The sequence below is a fragment of the Bactrocera oleae genome, chromosome X, assembly GCF_042242935.1.
Source record: "Bactrocera oleae isolate idBacOlea1 chromosome X, idBacOlea1, whole genome shotgun sequence".
Classification (NCBI taxonomy): domain Eukaryota; kingdom Metazoa; phylum Arthropoda; class Insecta; order Diptera; family Tephritidae; genus Bactrocera; species Bactrocera oleae.
The window spans coordinates 26,524,226-26,537,158 of NC_091541.1; positions in this window are offsets into that span (position 1 = coordinate 26,524,226).

Sequence of the window (12,933 nt, forward strand, 5' to 3'; positions counted from 1 at the left end):
AACCAAAACTGTGCAATGGAACACGTTTTATTCAAATATCTTTGAACAAGCTTATCTTTAATAATGCTGAGGTAGTACAAAACTTAAATATAGACATTAACAAACATAAAACTATATGCTGCAATACAAGCATCTAAGTTTGGTATTAGAATCATCCGAGTCATCTTCATTTGTTATGCCTCCATCGTCGGAGACATTAATTTCCTCATCGTCATTTGCCTCTTCATCAGGAGGATTAGGATCCAATGTTGCGTCTATGACAACATAACCAGCCTCCCTAATTAATCCAGGGTGAGGAGTCTCCGCGGAAATAATAAGGTCTTCTTCCTCATCTTTTTCATCCTCCTCGATTACCAAAGGAGACCACAATTTGGTGTTCATACTATTAGCTACCATTGGGCCGTGTTCTTTCATTATGACATCAACTTCAACATCTATTTCTTTTGGAAATTTTATGTATGTAAGATCTTCAAAGATCACTAGAACTGCATTCTCTTTTAATTTGTTCTCAACGTGGTGCTGATGGTAGACGAGGTAGACGCAAATCAACGGCCGCAGCAACACGGAACCCAAAGGTCAAGGAGAAGAAACGTATGAGACGTCCGCCACACAGTGAAGAGGAGTATGGTAAGCCACAAATAAAGAAGCGTAAAATCAAGGGTACACTACCGCCTGATGAGAGAGAGAGAAAACCGACAGAATACCTTTGCGACGAATATGAACAAATAGTTACAAGTAAACTATCGTTAATACAACATGGCAAAGCCATCATCGTAAACCGTTATTTGAGATGTCAAGATTTAAATGGAAGAAAGACGAGTATGCAGCAACCAGCTACGACGTCACTTAGTTGACCATGACACGACTACATGCTGCGGGCACTTTTCCAGCAGTCACTTTTGTCGCCCGGGAGTGTGTTCAAAAATGAACATGTGCGTTGATGCCAAAGGGCATCACTTTCAGTATACATCAATAAATTTAGTTTTATTAAGAATGTAAGATAAGAAACATGTAAGAAATACAGTCCACTAAAATATTTTCCTTCGGCAATATGTTCAAATATCTTTGAACAAGCTTATCTTTAATAATGCTGAGGTAGTACAAAACAGCTGCTATATATAAGCATACATAAATAAATGTATGCATTGATAAAAATAGAGTTCTGAAAATACATTTATGCACTATAACAAAATAGATAACCTTCGAACACACACACACACGCACATAGATTGAGTTGTACAATTAAGAACTACCCCATGTCGTGTAACGATACATACAAATATACACATATACTTAGATAGTAAGTTTTGTAAATAGTATATAAGAGATGCATTTAATAAAATAAAATTAGAATGAAATATTTCTCAGCTCAATGAAGATCTTTATATTTCCCCCACCAGCGGTAAGAGTCAAAGAATCTTCATTGAGTTTTTTTATTGGTCCTTCGAGCCTTGATAGAGCTCAAGACAAATGAAAAGGTCCTGTATTATATACATACAGGCAACAATTGAACACGTGTGGTGATAAGAAAACTGATGAACAATGAGATTCACGCGTTGATACTCAAAGGAAAATTTAAAGAGGAGGAAGTTCTTATTCCAAGCATTCCGATGATCCCAACGGATATGCCCTTTGAATTTAATCGAATTCAATTCCCGATTCGTCTTGCTTTTGCTATGACGATTAACAAATCATAGGGCCAATCATTGATTACTAGCTTTTACCCGCGGCCTCGCTCGCATCGAATCTATCAAATAAGTATCAGAGATCATTATAGTAGAAACGGATCAAGGAATATATTTTATTGCTTGGCTGGGATTACTTACTTGAAAAACTTACTAAATGCAATGAAGTTTCAAATTTTAAAATATACTTTATTGAATCAATACAACAAAGATTAAAATATATTTCACTATAAAGAAAATAAATAATTTTGAAATGTAACTATTAAAAGTAAGCAATATAGATAATTAATCAAGGATATTTTTATAAACTATATTATACGTTTTTCCGTTGTGTGCAAATATGTGTAAATTCTTGGGATTAGATACACGCGAACAGGCTACATATAGTTGACCATTAGAAAAGCATGACTTTTCTAAATGCACTCCTGCCACTTGTAATGTTTGTCCTTGTGCTTTGTTTATAATTACGGCAAAGCTAAGCTTGACGGTCAACTGAACTCTTTTAAATTGGAATGGAAGGTCAGTGGGAATAATTGGAATCCGAGGTATGATCACACTTTTTCCTTTACCAACATCTGTTAAAATAGTAGTGCCAAGTATGTTCTGTCCCAATTTCGTTATCTGAATTCGTGTTCCATTACATAGCAGAGGAGCATTTAAATATTGCATAAGCATTACTGGTACATTTAGTTTCAATTTAAGCTTATGAGATGGTATACCCGACAGTTAAAGTGAATTTAAAAACTCCTCAGAATATGAGGTACTTAATTCTGTATCCATAATTGTATCCATTGACAAATATTCCATGATTTCCGCTTCCACCTCGATGTTTAAATGAGTTTAAACTCCCTCTTCTAATTGCACCACTCTACGCGGGAAAAACTGACACACCCTAATGAAACACACCACACCTGTGAACACTCAAGGAATTTTACGCCACACAACGACACCACCACACTCTGCCTCTGAGAACAACATGCACGAAGACACCTAACAAAAAGGACGGGATCATCGCTAAATCTACATTCGTTAGCACACTGCGCCGCGTAAACAACACATTCGTTTCGTTTTATTAACACATCAATATGAAATCGATCAAGTGCGTTATAATTCGCTTCGATCCTGTAACCGTCAATTGCCATCATTTCGTTCTACATAAAAAAAAAAAATAAAAATATAAAAACAAAGTGCTGTGGAGTGGTGGAAAAATATCCATACCCGTATGTATATATACATACTGTAACGGATTTCTCGATAAATCGTGTACCTGTAACTCACTCTTGAGTTCGATCACTGGATTGTTAAATAAAAGTCCCAATTTAATGGCTACACACTTATCTTTATTTCTAATTCCAACAACTTAACACTTATTGCTCGTTATTCGAGCTTACCACTTCTTGCTTATGTCTCAATTGTTCTTATCACGACAACACTCTAACTAGAACTGTGTCTGCTGCACGATCCGGCAGCCCTTATATAGTAAATCTGTAACAAAACATTGCTTCTAGAACATTCTGGCAACTACGAATTCGCTAACTAGTTGCTTCTGGCAGTTTATCGTTGATTCGATTTTGTTCTATCATCCGTGTTCGTCACAATACTTATATACATACTACAAGTATATAAAGAAAAAGTGCACAAAACATAAATAAGAACAAACGGGCGCGAATTTTTAAACAAAAACAACAAACACGCACAAGGAGCTAACCGAAAGCCGAAGAGGATAGACACTGGACACTGCAAAAGACATAAACACACATGCGTACATACATACAGAACCCTACCCCTGAAAAACCGAAGTGAGCGTATTTATTTCACTTATTCTTCTATATATGTAAATATGTTTGTTTGAATACGGTTTTATAAAACATAAAACCTGTAGCAGTAAATCCGTTTTTACTAATATAAAAACGATTATCAAACTGGTATAAATCACGGGAAAAATCGAAATACCGCTGACATTAAAACCAGTTTGGTACAATTTATTTGTATATCCAAATATATATAATATGTAAATAATTATTGTATGCCTATAAGCTTACCTTTGTGTTTTCAAACACACATATTCCACCAACATAAAAAACAAAAACTTAATTCAAGTATTTACTTGCAAATATTTTCCGGCAATACCCCTTAGCTTTAACAAAACAGTAAGCAGGATTGAATAAAATAAGTAAGCAAAGGCACAAACAATTAACAAAAATTAAAAGACAAAGAAAGAGAAACAAAATAAATACAAACATACATATTTACATACTTATTAAACCAAATTACATATTTACATAAACATGTCAGTGCATATACGGGAAAACATCGTGTTTTACCAGTTCCATTTTCGCGCTCTCTTTACGTCGCTTAAATATATTATATATGCAAATTTTTAAAAACTTACGGCAAAGAATCTGCCTATCTTTCTATATCCTACATTGGGTATTATTGAACTACAAAATTTAATTTTAAATCTTGCAAAAGAGGTGATTAAATGATTTGGTAAATAAAGTAACACCAAATATTAAAAAGTACATTTGTTACAACGCAAACAAAAAAAAACAAAAAAAATAAAACCATACATAAAATATTATTTTAACAAGAACTTAAGTACATACGCATATGTACATATATTCAAGCAAAACCTCTTGTTCTTGTTAAAACACAAGGAAGCAGGATTGCGAATGAAACAAAAACGCATTGATCTCTCTAACGAGCTCTCAATTGCACACAAACTAAAATAATATTTAAATATATACAATACCCCTTGTAACAAACAAGCAGGATTGCGTACATAAAAAACTAAAAGCACATTGATCTCTTCAACGAGCTCTCAATTGCATTAAAAAATATACAGACATACGCACAAACAATCCGTGCATACTTATGTACAAAGTGTATTGATCTCTTCAACGAGCTCTCAATTCATTCACGAGCACATAAATATGTACTAACAAGTCCATGTATTAGGGTGTACCTAAATACATCAACATAAGGACATAAAAAATATTATTGAATTAAAAGTGCGATTTTTATCAATTATCTATACTAATATTATAAAGTTGAAGAGTTTGTTTGTTTGTTTGTTTGAACGCGCTAATCTCCGAAACTACTGGTTCGAATTGAATAAATCTCTTTGTGTTGGATAGTCAAGTTATCGAGGAAGGCTATAGGCTATATAACGCTACGACGCTAGGAGCAAAGATATAGTGGTAAATGTGTAAAAAACGGGAGAAATTATTTCATCTTTGAAGCCTTCCATTGCGTGCGCCGTGAAAACGGTTCAAGATACACAAAAAATGTGTATTAAAGAATAATAGCTCTTTTAATGATCTAAAAAACAGTCCGCGATAGTATATGTGTATCTTTTAAGATTACCTCACAAAAACCGTTTTTATGGTACCTAATTTGGTCGAAATAATTTGTTTAAGTTGTATCAACATAATAATATTAATTTTTATTCAAATAAATATGTTGTTGGTTAAGAGTACTTCATTGTGAATAAAATTGTCTTTGACATAACTTACTTTCAACAAAAAACTTTAAAGATTACAATGATAAATAACTCCGAAACAAAACCAACTCGCTCTCTGCGCTGGCCGGCGCGGTGGGAGAGAGGCGGTACTTGCGGGCAAGCCGGGAGGGGGGTGTAGCTCAACGAGATACCATGCCGCGCGGCTCAAGGCCCAAACAGTCACCGACGCAAAACCGTGTCCCGCATCAGCTGATGCGACCTATCTTATGAGAGCGCAATGTAAATGATCAGTCACCACCGCTTCTACCGTCCGCTACAACAGACCGTACGGTATGATATGGTATGCAAGCATGTGCGGCGTGATGAGAAGAATGAGCGTGTAAACATAATAAATTCGTGTATGTCATACATGTGTGATGGTTTTTAAAAAAATTTAAAAACATGATGTTGTTATGAACATGTTTTATGGTGTAAACGATTGGTGCCGTTTCAGACAGGGATGCAAAAGAGTCTGATGTTTTTCAAATTTTCTTTTGGTGTCGCTCTGGGCATTCACACGGTCAAAAAGAGTCCAGCAACTCGAGTCTAGTTTTTCTGCATTCCTTTTCACAAAATGTTCGTAAATATTTGTGCGGTTCGACTGCGCAACACCGCGCAACACTGCGTGCTGCGTATTTCATTTGTATGTTGAGATGATGGTCACACATTTTGCTTGCAATGAATTACCATGAATATGGTAGAACAATATGCATAGTACAAGTACCTACCCGCTAAATAGTTTCAAAAAAATACTAAAGACGGGAATTCCCTAATCCACAAGAATGTATTGAATATCCGCTACTAATATTTTCAAGGCCAAATTTATAATAGGAATTTCCTAATCTTTAAGTATTAAAAACTCATAATTTCTTTACTCCATAATCTATATCTTAATTTTCTCCTTATTTACAATTTGTCATAATATTTCTATTATTCTATGCATACGTATTTGCATATTACATACAAAAATAGATAACAGAACTCAAATTTGCGATCGAATTCATTTGAAACCGAGCGCTCTTGAAACCATTCAAAGAATTTGAAAGTGAAAAGGAATGCTGAAAAGGGTAGCAGCGAGCTGTTACGAACAAGAACACAAAGCGTGCCACCCGAACACGAGTGGCACGGTCCCTTCGTCTTTCCTCGTCATCCCCTCACCCACAATAAACTGGTATGAGACTCTTTTCCGTCCCAATGTGAAACGGCACTTGCATCGCTTTCACACGAGCAAAAAGAGTCCAGCGACTCGAGTATAGTTTTTCTGTCTGTTTGTGCAGTTCGAATGCGCAACACTTAGAGTATGTTGCATATTTCATTTGTATGTTGGGATGGTGGTCCCACATTTTGCTTGCAATGAATTAGCATGAATGTGGTAGAACAATATGCATAATACCTACCTGCTTAATATTTCCAAGGCCAAATTTATAACAGGAATTTCCTAATATTTATGTATCAAAAATTCATAATTTCTTTACTCAATATTTTTGGGATTCAAAAGTCTTTGTTTAAAAGGGCTAAATATTTTCAAGGCCAAAATTATAACAGGAATTTCCTAATATTTATGTATCAAAAATTCATAATTTCTTTACTCAATATTTTTAGGATTCAAAAGTCTTTGTTTAAAAGGGCTAAATATTTTCAAGGCCAAATTTATAACAGGAATTTCCTAATATTTATGTATCAAAAATTCATAATTTCTTGACTCAATATTTTTAGGATTCAAAAGTCTTTGTTTAAAAGGGCTAAATATTTTCAAGGCCAAATTTATAACAGGAATTTCGTAATATTTATGTATCAAAAATTCATAATTTCTTTACTCAATATTTTTAGGATTCAAAAGTCTTTGTTTAAAAGGGCTAAATATTTTCAAGGCCAAATTTATAACAGGAATTTCCTAATATTTATGTATCAAAAATTCATAATTTCTTTACTCAATATTTTTAGGATTCAAAAGTCTTTGTTTAAAAGGGCTAAATATTTTCAAGGCCAAATTTATAACAGGAATTTCCTAATATTTATGTATCAAAAATTCATAATTTCTTTACTCCATATTTTTGGGATTCAAAAGAGTATTTGTTTAAAAAGGCTAATGCACGCAGTATATTTTTTCCAGTCGTAAGCAAACATCGAAGCGTAATGGCGTCCAGGATAAACGAAGAAATATCAGAGAAATAAAGTATGATTGTACTGAACGGTTGAATGCAGCGCTAATTTGTTTATGCGATATAATTATCATCGTAATATTACTTTTTAAACACAGTTTCATTTTGTAGTTGTTTTCTATATAGTAGGTACTTTATTTGTTTTGGGATAGTATTTAGTTACACAATAATAACACTTTTTTGTTTTCATGTAGATTATTAATTTATAAGTATGTGTTTTCTATAAGTATAGTATTGTTTGTTTTAAAAATAGTATTTAGTTTCTAATATTTTTTTTTTGTGGTACATAATACCTGTAGGTATTCTCATTAGATTAGGGTTAAGTTTAAGCATAAAGTTAGTTTACCTTATTTTCATTTTACGGTTGTTCTTTTGACATAATCGCTAAAAATTTTTCATCAGTTTCATTTTGTAGTTGTTTTCTATATAGTAGGTACTTTATTTGTTTTAGGATAGTATTTAGTTACACAATAACAACACTTTTTTGTTTTCATGTAGATTATTAATTTATAAGTATGTGTTTTCTATAAGTATAGTATTGTTTGTTTTAAAAATAGTATTTAGTTTCTAATATTTTTTTTTTTGTGGTACATAATACCTGTAGGTATTCTCATTAGATTATCGTTAAGTTTAAGCATAAAGTTAGTTTACCTTATTTTCATTTTACGGTTGTTCTTTTGACATAATCGCTAAAAATTTTTCATCAGTTTCATTTTGTAGTTGTTTTCTATATAGTAGGTACTTTATTTGTTTTAGGATAGTATTTAGTTACACAATAACAACACTTTTTTGTTTTCATGTAGATTATTAATTTATAAGTATGTGTTTTCTATAAGTATAGTATTGTTTGTTTTAAAAATAGTATTTAGTTTCTAATATTTTTTTTTTGTGGTACATAATACCTGTAGGTATTCTCATTAGATTAGGGTTAAGTTTAAGCATAAAGTTAGTTTACCTTATTTTCATTTTACGGTTGTTCTTTTGACATAATCGTTAAAAATAAAAGTAATTAGGTTCCTAATTATTAATCTTCTTAATCTTACGTTTCTTTTTTTTATTACGAGATACGCTTTAGTTAAGTTTTAATTTTCTACGTTTTTTCTTCATCACTATAATGTCGAGAAAAAGAACTCAGCTCTCTCGGCAGACTGCTACTGCAAAGCGGCTGCGAGTTTTGCGCAGCAATGAAACTGAGGATGAAAATATTCACAGGTTGGCTACACAACGAGCAATTACTGAACAAAACCGTGCAAGGGAATCAAGCGTTGAACGTTCGCAGCGTTTAGCCTCACAAAATTTCCGAACTTTGGCGAACTGGCAACGGGAATCGAGTGGGGATCGTTCTCAACGTTTGGCTTCACAGAATGCCCGAACATTGGCTAACCGCGATCGGGAATCGAGTGCTGAACGTTCTCAACGTTTGGCCTCACAGAATGCCCGAACATTGGCTAACCGCGATCGGGAATCAAGCGCTGAACGATCCCATCGATTAGCACAGCAAAATACCCGATCAACTAGGAATAGAACTCGCAGACAACATAATTTATTAAATGCTGCTTTTGCTTATGATTGTACCGTTGACTATTCTGAGCTAAATGATATTGATATCGGTAGAATATTTTATCCATTCTACCATGCAACTTATGCCAAGCAAAAAAATGGGCAGCTGAAACTCCTGGACTGTGTTGTAGTGGTGGCAAAGTAAATATACCTATAATTCCGGAACCAACATCCGTTTTAAAGGAACTGATATCAGGCTCACATCCATCATCTAAGCATTTCTTAAATCACTCAAGACAATATAATACATATTCAGATGACTTCATTTGGTGCCAAAGAAATTCGTGAGGGAAACTTTATGCCCACTTTTGAAGTCCAAGGGCAAGTTTATCATTTAATCGGTGACTTACTTCCAGCTGTAGGGGCACAACCCGAATTCCTGCAAATATATTTTGTTTCCCATGCAGATCAGGTATCCTTACGCTCAAATTTAAACCCAAGCTTGCAAATCGATCTTATCGACGTTCTCCAAACATATCTTCATGATCATAATACGTATATTCAAAGTTTTAAGTACAATCTAGAAAATAGACCACCGAATGATTTAAAACTTATCATTCATGCTGATGTAAAACCTCCTAATGAGCATAGAGGTCGGTATAATGCGCCGGTAGTAGATGAAGTAGCTGTTCTTATGATAGATGAAGACAAAGGTCCCCGTGATATTGTATTGACTGCGAGAGATGGTCGACTTCAACGAGTTTCTGAAATTCATAGATCTTATGACCCGCTTCAATATTCCTTACTGTTTCCCTTTGGAAACGACGGATACTGTATTAATATTCCACAGCAGAATACTACGGCTACATTTAAAACTGTTTCATGTATGCAGTTTTATGCATTTAGATTCATGGTGAGAATAAATGACTTTAACAGTATACATTATTTCAAAGGATTATTCAACCAATATTGTGTTGATATGGCGGCAAAAATGATCTCTGAGAGGCTAGACTTCATCAAAAGAAATCAAAAAAAAATTGGGAGCAGAAGAGTACATTCATTTAAGAGATGCCGTCGTAAATGATGGACATATAAACGCTTCTAATATTGGCCAGCACGTTATATTGCCGTCGTCATTTACAGGATCCCCCAGATTCATAAATGAAAAAAGTCAAGATGCCATGACATATGTCAGGAAATTTGGAAGACCTGACCTCTTCATTACATTTACATGTAACCCCGAATGGCCAGAAATAAAAAGTGAGTTATTGCCCAATCAACATTCTTATGATAGACATGATTTAATTTCTAGGGTATTTCATTTAAAACTCAAGAAAATGATAGACCTATTAACGAAGAAAAATATTTTTGGCCCATCGAAAGCCTTTGTTTACAGTGTAGAATGGCAAAAAAGAGGTTTACCTCACGCCCACATTTTATTGTGGCTGGCTAACAAAGTTCAACCAGATTCTATAGATGCAATAATATCGGCTGAAATACCTGACATACAACAAGATCCGATTCTTCATAATATTGTCATAAAAAATTAGATACATGGTCCTTGCGGATTTCATAATCCTACATCACCATGTATGAAAGAAAACTTTTGTTCTAAAAAGTTCCCTAGGCATTTTATTTCGGAAACATAAACGAGAGATGACGGTTATCCAACCTACAGACGCAGGTCTCCAGATAATGGTGGAAACACAGCTATAATTCGTGTAAAAGGTACAGAAATGAGCGTGGATAATCGTTGGGTGGTTCCCTATAATCCACTGCTATCACGAATTTGCAATGCACACATTCACGTAGAGTTTTGTCAATCGGTCAAAGCTATTAAATACATCTGTAAGTATATGCATAAAGGTTCTGATCAAGCCACATTTTACAAAGTAATAACGATGAAGTAGAAAAATATCTAAATGGTCGCTATATAAGTTCCTCGGCGGCGTTTTGGAGAATTTTCCAATTTTCTATTCATGAACGTTTTCCGGCAGTAGTTCATTTAGCCGTTCATTTGGAAAATGGACAAAGAGTATATTTTTATAATATTGAAAATCTCCAAGATCGTGTGAACAATCCTTCATCAACGACACTTACAGCGTTCTTTGATCTCTGCAAAAGCGACGATTTTGCAAAAACCCTTTTATATCACGAAGTTCCCCAGTATTACGTTTGGCAAAGAAATTCATTTTCTAGAAGAAGACGCGGGCAAGATGTTGAGGGATATCCCGGTGTAAAAAAAGACACAAATTTAGGCCGTGTTTATAACATTCATCCAACTCAAACTGAATGTTTTTATTTAAGAATGTTATTGCAATATGTTCGCGGTCCAATGTCATTTCAACATCTAAGAACCGTGAATGGTGTTATTTTCCAAACGTACCAAGGCGCTTGCAAGGAATTAGGTTTACTGGAGGGAGATGAACATTGGCAAAATACCATATCCGATGCTATCATATCCGAGCCAGCTACAAAATTAAGAGAATTATTTACCACTATCCTTATATTTTGCCAACCATCTGACCACTTAGAGTTATGGAATAAATTTCGTGATGCTTTATGTGAAGATATATTAAACAGAATGCGTAATGAGAATCAGGATATGACATTAGCATATTATGATGATATATACAATGATGGACTAATCATAATTGAAGATAAAATTCATGAGATTTCAGATAAATCCCTAACCGATTTTGGGCTTCCTGCAGCAAAAAGAAATAATTCGCTTCTGGACGCGTTAGAAGTAGCGTTGCGAAAACCATATAACATAAATGAATTAAATGAGTGTATCACACAAAATGAACCAAGATTAGTTAATGACCAGGTGACAACGTATACTTGTGTCATGAAAAGTGTTCGTTTTAATGAAGGAAGAATTTTCTTTTTGGATGCTCCCGGTGGGACCGGCAAGACGTTTATCACTAATCTTATATTAGCAAAAGTAAGGTCTCTAGGAAAGTTAGCCTTGGCAGTAGCGTCGTCAGGTATTGCTGCAACCTTATTAGCAGGTGGACGCACAGCTCATTCCACTTTTAAACTGCCCCTAACTGTGTCTTTAGAGAAAGATAGCGTGTGCTCTATACGCAAAAATGGCCCTTTGGGGAAAATTTTACAAAACGTCAGTCTAATATATGATACATAGAGCTCACGTAGAAGCTCTAGACAACGCTTAGAGATCTTAGAAGCTGTGATAAAATCATGGGTGGGATTACTGTTATGTTTGCTGGGGACTTTCGCCAAACTTTACCGGTAATAGTAAGGGCAACTAGAGCAGACATTGTGAAGGCTTGCCTTAAAAGTTCTCCATTATGGAAATTTGTAAATATTTTAAAATTATCGACAAATATGAGAGCACATTTGGGAGGAGGTAGTATAACTTTCCCTTCAAAATTACTTTCTGTAGGAGACGGGAAAATACCTCATTCTAATAATAAAATTGAAATTGATTGCGATTTAGGAGTAAAAGTGGGTAACATCGAGGAATTAGTAACTAAGGTATACCCTGACATCAGCCAAATAGAAAACAAGGACCATCAATGGATGTGTCAAAGAGCAATATTGGCGGCAAGAAATAGTAGCGTTGACGAAATAAATGATATCATTTTGAGTAAACTCTCAGGAGATATTGTAACCTACACATCCATTAATACCGTGATGGATCAAGAAGATGTAGTTCATTACCCACAGGAGTTCCTCAATTTCTTGAACCCAAGCGGCCTTCCCCCACATTCTCTTAAGTTCAAAATAGGTGCCCCAATAATTTTACTAAGAAATCTCAAACCACCAAATTTATGCAACGGAACCCGACTTCAAGTAAAATTTCTGCGCAATAACGTCATCGTTGCAATAGTTTTGACTGGTCCAGCAGTTGGTCAAACAGTCCTCATACCCCGCATCCCAATGATACCCAACGACTTACCTTTCAATTTTAAAAGAATACAATTTCCGCTTAAATTATCTTTCGCAGTTACAATAAATAAAACACAGGGGCAAACATTCAAACACGTGGGGATCGATTTACGCCAAGACTGTTTTTCGTACGGCCAGTTATATGTCGCGTTATCAAGATCGGGTTGTG